General features: G+C 45.7%; 1 non-coding gene across 1 annotated transcript; it reads right to left on the reverse strand.

Annotated features, from left to right (window-relative positions):
• Nucleotides 1-5,994: 5,994 nt before the first annotated feature.
• On the reverse strand, nt 5,995-6,068 carry TRNAT-AGU (transfer RNA threonine (anticodon AGU)). The gene has a single exon. It is a non-coding gene; the product is annotated as a tRNA-Thr (tRNA).
• Nucleotides 6,069-8,380: the final 2,312 nt, after the last annotated feature.

Below are 8,380 nucleotides of genomic sequence, written 5' to 3' on the forward strand. Positions count from 1 at the left end.
ACTGCAAGGTTTATTTTATACAGGGGCTCATTGGCCTTTGTTTTCAGTGCTTTCAAGGTTTGACTCTGGAAGATATTAAGTGAAAATAAGTGAAAGCCCTATTGAACAGGTACAGAGGGCATTGTACAGAGGGTTGTATCCAAAGTTATTCATACTCATGGTAAATCCACTTGAATTAATGGACATGACAAACACAAGTCCATTAATTTCAGTGGTGCTAATGTGAGCATAATTTAGCTGCATACAATGCAGAGTCTCCATAGAGCAGGAATCAGAGAGACGAGCTACTCGATCAGATGGTGTTGTTACTAGACAGGCTAGTGGAGACTGAACCCCACAATCCCTTTTGCTAGAAATTAAGCAATGTTCCACCACCTAGCCAAGCATTTTATATTGTGGCAGGCCTGCTTTATATTAGCAATTACTTTAGATCATGGGTGTCAAACACAAGGCCCGGGGGCCAAATCCGGCCCGCCAGACCTCGTCATGTGGCCCGCCGAGCACCCCAGCCAGCGGGACCCAGCAGCGGGACCTTGCTGATGAAGCACCGCGCCGACAAAGCGCTGACAAACAGCTGGGGCCGGGGGGGGGTCCCTTCGCGCTCTTTTCTGGCCCTGAATCAAGGCGGCGACCCCCCCTTCCCTTTCTTTCTTCCTCTCTCTCGTTCTTATTCTTTCTTTCCCTCTCCTTCTTTCCTTCTTTATCTCTGTCTTCTCTCCCTCTTTCTTTTTCTTTCCTTCTTTATTCCTTCTTTCCTACTCTTCTTTCTCTCACCTCTTTCCTTCCTCTCTCCCTCCTGCTCCCTCTTTTCTTTCTTCCTTCCTTCCTTCCTTCCTTCCTTCCTTCCTTCCTTCCTTCCGTCCGTCCTTCCCATCTTTCTTCCTCTCCCTCATTCTTATTCTTTCTTTCCCTCTACTTCCTTCCTTCTTTCTCCCTTTCCCTCTTCTCTCCCTCTTTCTTTTTCTTTCCTTCTTTATTCCCTTCCTTATTTCCTACTCTTCTTTCTCTCCCCTCTTTCCTTCCTTCCTCTCTCCCTCCCACTCCCTCTTTCCTTCCTTCCTTCCTCCCTCCCTCCCCTCCTCTCCCTCTCCCTCTCCCTCTCCTCAGAAACATAGGATGCTGCTTTATACTTCTGGCCCTTAAACCCTGGAACCAGGAGAGCAGCTCCAGTGAGTCAACCTCAGCCAGTCCCTTTGGTGAAGGGTGATGGCTCACTGGCAGAACATCTGTCCTGCATGCAGAAGGACCCCAGCATCTCCAGGTACCAGTAGCTCTGCAAAGCTCCTGCATGAAACCCTAGTGAGCCTCCACCACCCAGTGCAGTTACCAAAAATCATTTTTCAATAAATTGTACAATAATTGTACATTTGAATATCTACTATTCTGACTATGTTTCTGCTTTCAGAGCTAGTTATTACTTACATTATTACAAAAAACAGTAATAATTGAATGCAGTGACAATAATTTATGATAATAAAGAGTGGACACATAGTCCTACAGATACAACCGGCCCTTTGAGGGTGACCAAACTGCTGATGCGGCCCCCGATGAATTTGAGTTTGACACCCCTGCTTTAGATCAATTGTTTAGAAAAAATCCATTTCTCTCTTGAAAGGTTTCAGTAGCCTTCGCTAATTGTTACCAAGGCAGCACAAATCAATCTTGTTAAACTCCTTGTATAAAGTTCATATTGTTAAGATTATCAATATATATTTGCAGGCCCGTTTAGATTTCCCAGTTCCCCTAAGATCACAGTTGGATAAAGGATAAACACCATACATTTAAAGCACATGCCCATCAAAAAAAGAATCCAGTAACATTAGTTTACCCACTCACAGAGCTACAATTTCCCTACCCCTTAACAAACTACAATTCTCAGGATTCTTTTCTGGGGGTGGGGAGTGAAATGTGCTTTGAATGTATGTTCTGTACACAACCATCATTTACTACAGAGCATGTTGAGTTACTTGACACCTCCAACCTAAAAATTTACTTGGAAGAAAGAGCAGAACTACACATTACTGGTGGCCGCTGCCCAAGGCCTTGAAATAATAAAACAAATACCTCCAAAGCTACAATAAAGCAACAGAAGACAGAGTCCAGTAAAAACCAACCAACCAATCTAAAATTCAGAACAGATATAATGTTGAGAGATTGGACAGGAAAGCATTAATTCAGACAGAAGTACGTTAAGCCCACCATTTACATGCATTTAACCTGTGCGTGTAGCAATTTTTTAAAAAAGAAAAAGAGGTGGGGTTCTGGGGTAAATGATGTTGGCAGTCCCACCTGCCATTGAACCCAATGGTTTTTGACCATAAGTGATTTTGGCTTGAGACACATGCAGGCTTACTGTATTCCCTCAATGGTTGCAGGAATGACTTGCTCACCATGGCAAGAGTTTAAGCATATACGGTAACACCAATCCTGGGCTAGCTGCGCTGGCTGCCAATTAGTTTACAGGCCCAATTCAAAGTGTTGGTTTTGACCTATACAGCCTGGCTCAAGACTGCAGTATGTCAAGGACCACCTCTTCCCATATGAACCATTATCGGAGTGGTTTAACCATTGACTCCTAATTTCCCAGGGAAATGTAATTATGTGAAGGGAAGGGGGGATCTTCTGACAACTCTCAGCACGCTTAACAAACTACAATTTGCAGGATCCTTTGGGGGAAGCCATGACTGTTTAAAGTGGGGTAATACTGCTTTAAATGTATAGTGCAGATGGGGCCTTAATAGGCTCATTTTAAGGTATCTAAATCTTGCCCTCACATCCACTCCTTGCCCTTCAGCTCTCTGAGGAGTTCCCCAAGTGCTGCTTTCACTTCCAAACAACCCAACAGCTGGAACAATAATGCACAAGCATCTCCCCGCTTCCCTGTCATTCCTTACTCCGACAACTGATTTATATTGTGGCTTTTATTATTACCCTGATTCAAAAGTCATAACATGACAGTATTAAGTGATTCTGATCTACTTTAAGAGGCTGCTTTTTATTGTTTTCCATGCCTACTTCCAAACCTGTTAATAGTTAATAGAATACAGACTGTAATTTATTTAGTTGCAAATCTCTCCTCACTTACTTACAAGCCATATAAAATCTAGCCATGGCTTGTTCTTGGTGTGTGTGTGTGTGTGTGTGTGTGTGTGTGTGTGTGTGTGTGTGTGTGAGAGAGAGAGAGAGAGAGAGAGAGAGAGAGAGAGAGAGAGAGAGAGAGAAAATGTACAGTAGTCAGATGAAAGCATCACAATGTTCCATGTGACGCTAGTGATGGAAGCTATGCTTAATAGCTAGTGCTATTCCATAAAAGGATGCCATGTTGCATAAAAGTTGCAGTTTTTATTTCCAGTACAGTGCTCTTGTTATAAGGCCATTAATTTGTCCATAGGAATGGAGTCCCATACATGTGACAGCCAAGCTTCTAAGAGATTTAGTGACTTTGTTCTTTCTACCTGTTTTAATTTTATGTGACATACCAGTACACCATTTGACTTCGGAAGAGTCCCTGAATTGCACAGTATTTCCTTCTGCCAAACATCAACTCTCTGAGAAGATGGGTTGTCCTAATGTTTTCCCCTCTTCTTCCCCATCGCTTTGTTCTTTATACACGTTTCCAACCCCAATTGATCTTTGGCTTCTTAACAAAGGAAATTAAAGTCCATTTTGAAAATGCTTGCAAAGCCATTTTAAATATGCCCAAAATAGAGAACATACTCCAGAAGTGGAGTATTGCTCCTGTGAGGTGCTCTATAGGCAGGAAAAGTGCCAGAATATTCCAGGAATATTGAAATCCCACAGGCAAAATTTCTGCTTCAAGTATCTATACTATTATTCACAAAGCACCTGTGGACTTTTCCAGTGCAAGTTGTTGTTTGTTATTGTTGTTGTTGTTGTTAGCATTTACATTCTACCTTTCATCACACAGTCCTGGGGTGGGATTACATACTCCAAGGTTTCACCCCTGGTCCTGAATGGGGTAACTGTGCCTCTGAAGGACCAGGTGCACAGCCTGGGGGTCATTTTGGACTCACAGCTGTCCATGGAGCCGAAGGTCAATTCTGTGTCCAGGGCAGCTGTCTACCAGCTCCATCTGGTATGCAGGCTGAGACCCTACCTAGCTGCAGTCTGTCTCGCCAGAGTGGTGCATGCTCTAGTGATCTCCGACTTGGACTACTGCAATGTGCTCTACGTGGGGCTACCTTTGAAGGTGACTCGGAAATTACAACTAATCCAGAATGCGGCAGCTAGACTGGTGACTGGGAGTGGCCACTGGGACCACATAACACTGGTCTTAAAGACCTTCATTGGCTCCCAATACATTTCCGGGCACAATTTAAAGTGTTGGTGCTGACCTTTAAAGTAAGGTTACCATAATTTTTTCAATGAACCCACGGACACTTTAAATAATAAATAAATAAATAAATAAATACTACAAGTCAGGACGTTGATGCTGCAGCGATGGCAGTGGCAGAGGGGCGGCCGCCGCCTTGACCTCAACCGCCACGTTTCCCCTTCCTCCAAGGTTTCTATCTCCTTTCTCCATGAGCCTGGGCAGCCCCTGAGTTGTTGGTGCTTCAGTGGTGGTGGTGGGGAAGTGGTGTGCAGTGGGTCAGGCATGGAAGGCAGAGAAGGAGGGCCGAGAGCGGTGGCGGCAGTGAGGTTCTGTCCCCCCTAACAAAAGGCCTGGCTACGTCCATGTCTCTAAGTAATGATAGTACAGGGGAGGACAGTGTTATGGTGACACAAGGTCCAGTCAGTGCAAGTATCCATCTTTGGCATAATGAGGAGGAAATGGGCAGCTCCGGAGGCTCTGAATGGGAGGATGGGGGAAGAGGCCAGGATAAAGTCTGTAAACCTCACCAAGGGACAAACCTCCACCATCACTGAGCTTTGCTTGTGAAAGTCCCAGTGACACTTTCTGACCACTGTCCAAAGTGAATTTCACTGAGTCCGATGGGAGTTCCTCCCTAGTGAGGGTGTTTAGGAAGGATTGTAGCCTAAACTGGATCGACCCTTTGGGTTGGATTAATCGACTTGATAAAGCATTTCCTGGCACATATTGATGTATGCCCCTCTGCGAGTTTTCGCCTGTACTGATGACGGCAAGGAAATAAGCAGGGACAGCAGTGGTTCCGGATTAATCTGGACAACTACACAAAAGCATGACTATAAATAGATGAATGAATGTAGAATGATGTGACAAACACTCTTCCCTTCAAAGTCTGCGTGGTGGGATTAAGCAGGATTCTGGAAAACATACCATACTTTGCCAAGTTGCTCTGTGTGTGTCTGTTTTAAGAATCGTGTGTCACCAGTGGGCATCTGCTGAGCATCCTCTTCAACATGTTAAACAACAAGGAAGGAAGCATGAAATAATATTAAACATTAAAGATTAAAGAGGGTCATCCACAGGAGCTGAAGGGTGTTTTCCCCTGTGCCTGGCATAGTTAAAAAGTGGCCCTGTTTAAAGGAAGGAGAAACAGAGAGAGAAATCGGCAGTTCAAGTCTAAAATGTGCAGGCAACAAACACACTTCCGTGTCTAAAAAAATTAAAACGTATTTTCTGCAAGATGTCAAACTACTGCCACACGTAAGATTATTTCTCTCTCTTGTTATGATAACCCATTTTTGCAAAAAAGGTGTACATTTACTCTCGATTGCAATCACAAAGGGCTCGGCTGTGGGTTCACCGTTCGCTCCCCACCCCCACCCCGCGCGTCGATCCGCGGAGGGGCTGCTGTGGCGTGGGGGCTGCTCTTAAGGGCGCCTAGGAAGGGCATCGGGCATCCTGCAAAGCGGGCTTCTGGCCATGAGCCTCTTGCAAAGTGGCGCGCAGCAGCAAAAGCAAAACCTTTAAGCAGCACCTGAAGCGAAGGAGGCGGAGGATCCGAGCGCGCCTCTCTCGCTCTTTCTCTAGCCGAGCAGGGCGGGTGGGCATAAAAAAAGGGCCACCTCCTGCAGGCGCAGGCAAAACAGAGGCTACTCCTCTGCAGGCACCGCTGGGATTCGAACCCAGGATCTCCTGTTTACTAGACAGGCGCTTTAACCAACTAAGCCACGGCGCCGGCCGGTAGGGTGAGCAGCGGAGCAGCCTTCATGTACCTCCGGCAGGGAGCGGGAAGGAGGAGGAGGAAGCGGCCTGCGGGAGATGCAGCCGTGGCTGGATCCGCATGCGGACGGAAGACGTTCTTCTACATTACCACCCACCGCACTTCCTAAGCAACAGGGACCGGCATCGGGATTCTTATATATTTGGGGGTGGGGTGTTGATGGCTTGCCCTTCAGCTCAGCTTTGACTGAGAGAAGCGCTTTGCAAAGATGCGCAGAGGGAGAGCCCCTTGCAAAGATGCAATTTCCCAGGGTGCGGGACTCCAGCGGAGCTTACTCTGAGTAGACGTGGGTAAGCTTGAATAGGACCTTCAGCGGCATCGCAGTTCTCCGAGGGTTGATTCTGCTAGAATCAGTAGTGCCAACTTGGGGGGGGGAATTGGGGGTGGGGGTGGGGCAGATAATTCCCACCCCACACAATCGATCGCATGATGCAGCGCTCACTACATATTTGGAGATGCCCATTAACTTTTTGGGGGGGGGAGGGCCCCTCAAATATTTTATTGGGGGAGTTGGCTCCTATGGCTAGGAGAGCCATTGTAAACCACTAGGGTCACCCAGTCAAACCCTCTGCAATGTAGGACTCCTTTTGCCCAACACGTGGTTCAGACCCACAACCCTGGAATGAAGAGTCTCGTGCTCTACCAACTGAGCTAAGGAGTGAGGTGTGTGCAGAAAACTTGCTGGGGATCAAACTTAGGTGGGACAGCGGAGAGGGAATGCTCAAGACCCCCTCCCTTAACACCCCCCCCAACACCCTTGCACAGAGACTAAGGAGGCCATCACAACAAGGAAAGGCCACAGGGAGGAGGCTGTTGCTGGAAGGACTGGGGGTCTCAGCACCCCATGGGCCTGTGCTTCTCAGCAGAGAGGGTAGATTGTAGCCAGCGTCTGCCAAAGATATTTTGACACCTGAGGCAAACCACAAAATGGCGACCCTTCCCTGCCAGGGAAGGGGTAATTGCAGATCTACATAGAATCATACAGTTAGAAGGGGTCCCAAGAGTCATCTAGTCCAACCCCCTGCAATGCCGGAATCTCAACTATGGCAGATGGCCGTCCAACCTCTGCTTAAAAACCTCTAAGGAAGGAGCGACCAACACCTCCCGAGGGAATCCGTTCCACTGTCGAAACAACTCTTCCTAATGTTTGTTAGAATCTTTATTCTTGTAACTTGAATCCATTGTTTCCGGTCCTACCCTCCAGAACAGGAGAAAACAAGCTTGCTCCATCTTCCATGTGACAGCCCTCAAATTATGTGAAAAGGGCTATCGGATCTCCTGTTGGTCTCCAGGCCAAACGTACCCAATTCCCTCAGAACAAAAGGGGACAAAAGTCTGCATCGGGATCTGCTGCCAGTGCCACTCCAGATCCTGACGCAGCCCTGATTGTAGCAGCATCTATCAATGGTTCTCAAACTTTTTTGGGCCATCAAAGTTCCATAAACTCACCCCCAGCGCTCCCTACCCTACAAAAAGCATTATTCAGAAAAGTGGTTTGTTCCTGTGTTCCTTAAAACTGGCGGTCTACATTTATACACACATGTGTATCTACATTTGCAAATGCAACCAAATATGAACACACTTCAAAGATTCAAAACGTAGAAGTAGCCATCTTGGTCCACAAGAAAAATTCCAAAACCTGTATTGGGGCAATATTTTTATTAGGCCAACCAAAATGTCAAAAAATTGTGGTCACACTTTCAAGTTCCCCAGAACTCTTCAGTTCCAAGGAATTGATTCAGTGTGGCAGCAACTAGTCTCTGGAGCTTCCTGCCCGTTTATATTAGCAGACACCTTTGCTGTATTATTTCTGGCACCTGCTAAAGGCTTTTTGTTTAGGTAAGTCTTCCAGAAATAGTTTTAAGATGTACTTTTATGTATTTTGATAAATTTCTGGTCAACTTGCTTTTTTAATGTTTGATTTTATCAGTATTTTTAATGAACATTTCATATTCTATGTAAACTGCTTAGAGGTTATGTATGATTAAACAGCATATAAATCCTGTTAAATAAAATAATAAATAATATTAAATCAGGCTAGAATATAACCTAAGGTGGAGAGGAGGAAAAAACTTGGTTGATGTTGAAATTGATGGGGTCTGCAACTGGTGAAAATCTCCACTTTCCTTTTCGAGGCTTTGATCAGATTGAAGCTTCATGGCTTGCACACTATTTTGTGGCATTTTGATTGCCCTAATAAAGGTATTGCTCCAATGTGGATTTCAGAATTTTGAATACCGCAAGTTCCACCTCTCAGCTAGACTTGT

Source organism: Zootoca vivipara, chromosome 6 (genome assembly GCF_965207765.1).
Source record: "Zootoca vivipara chromosome 6, rZooViv2.hap1.1, whole genome shotgun sequence".
In the NCBI taxonomy this organism is placed as follows: Eukaryota; Metazoa; Chordata; class Lepidosauria; order Squamata; family Lacertidae; genus Zootoca; species Zootoca vivipara.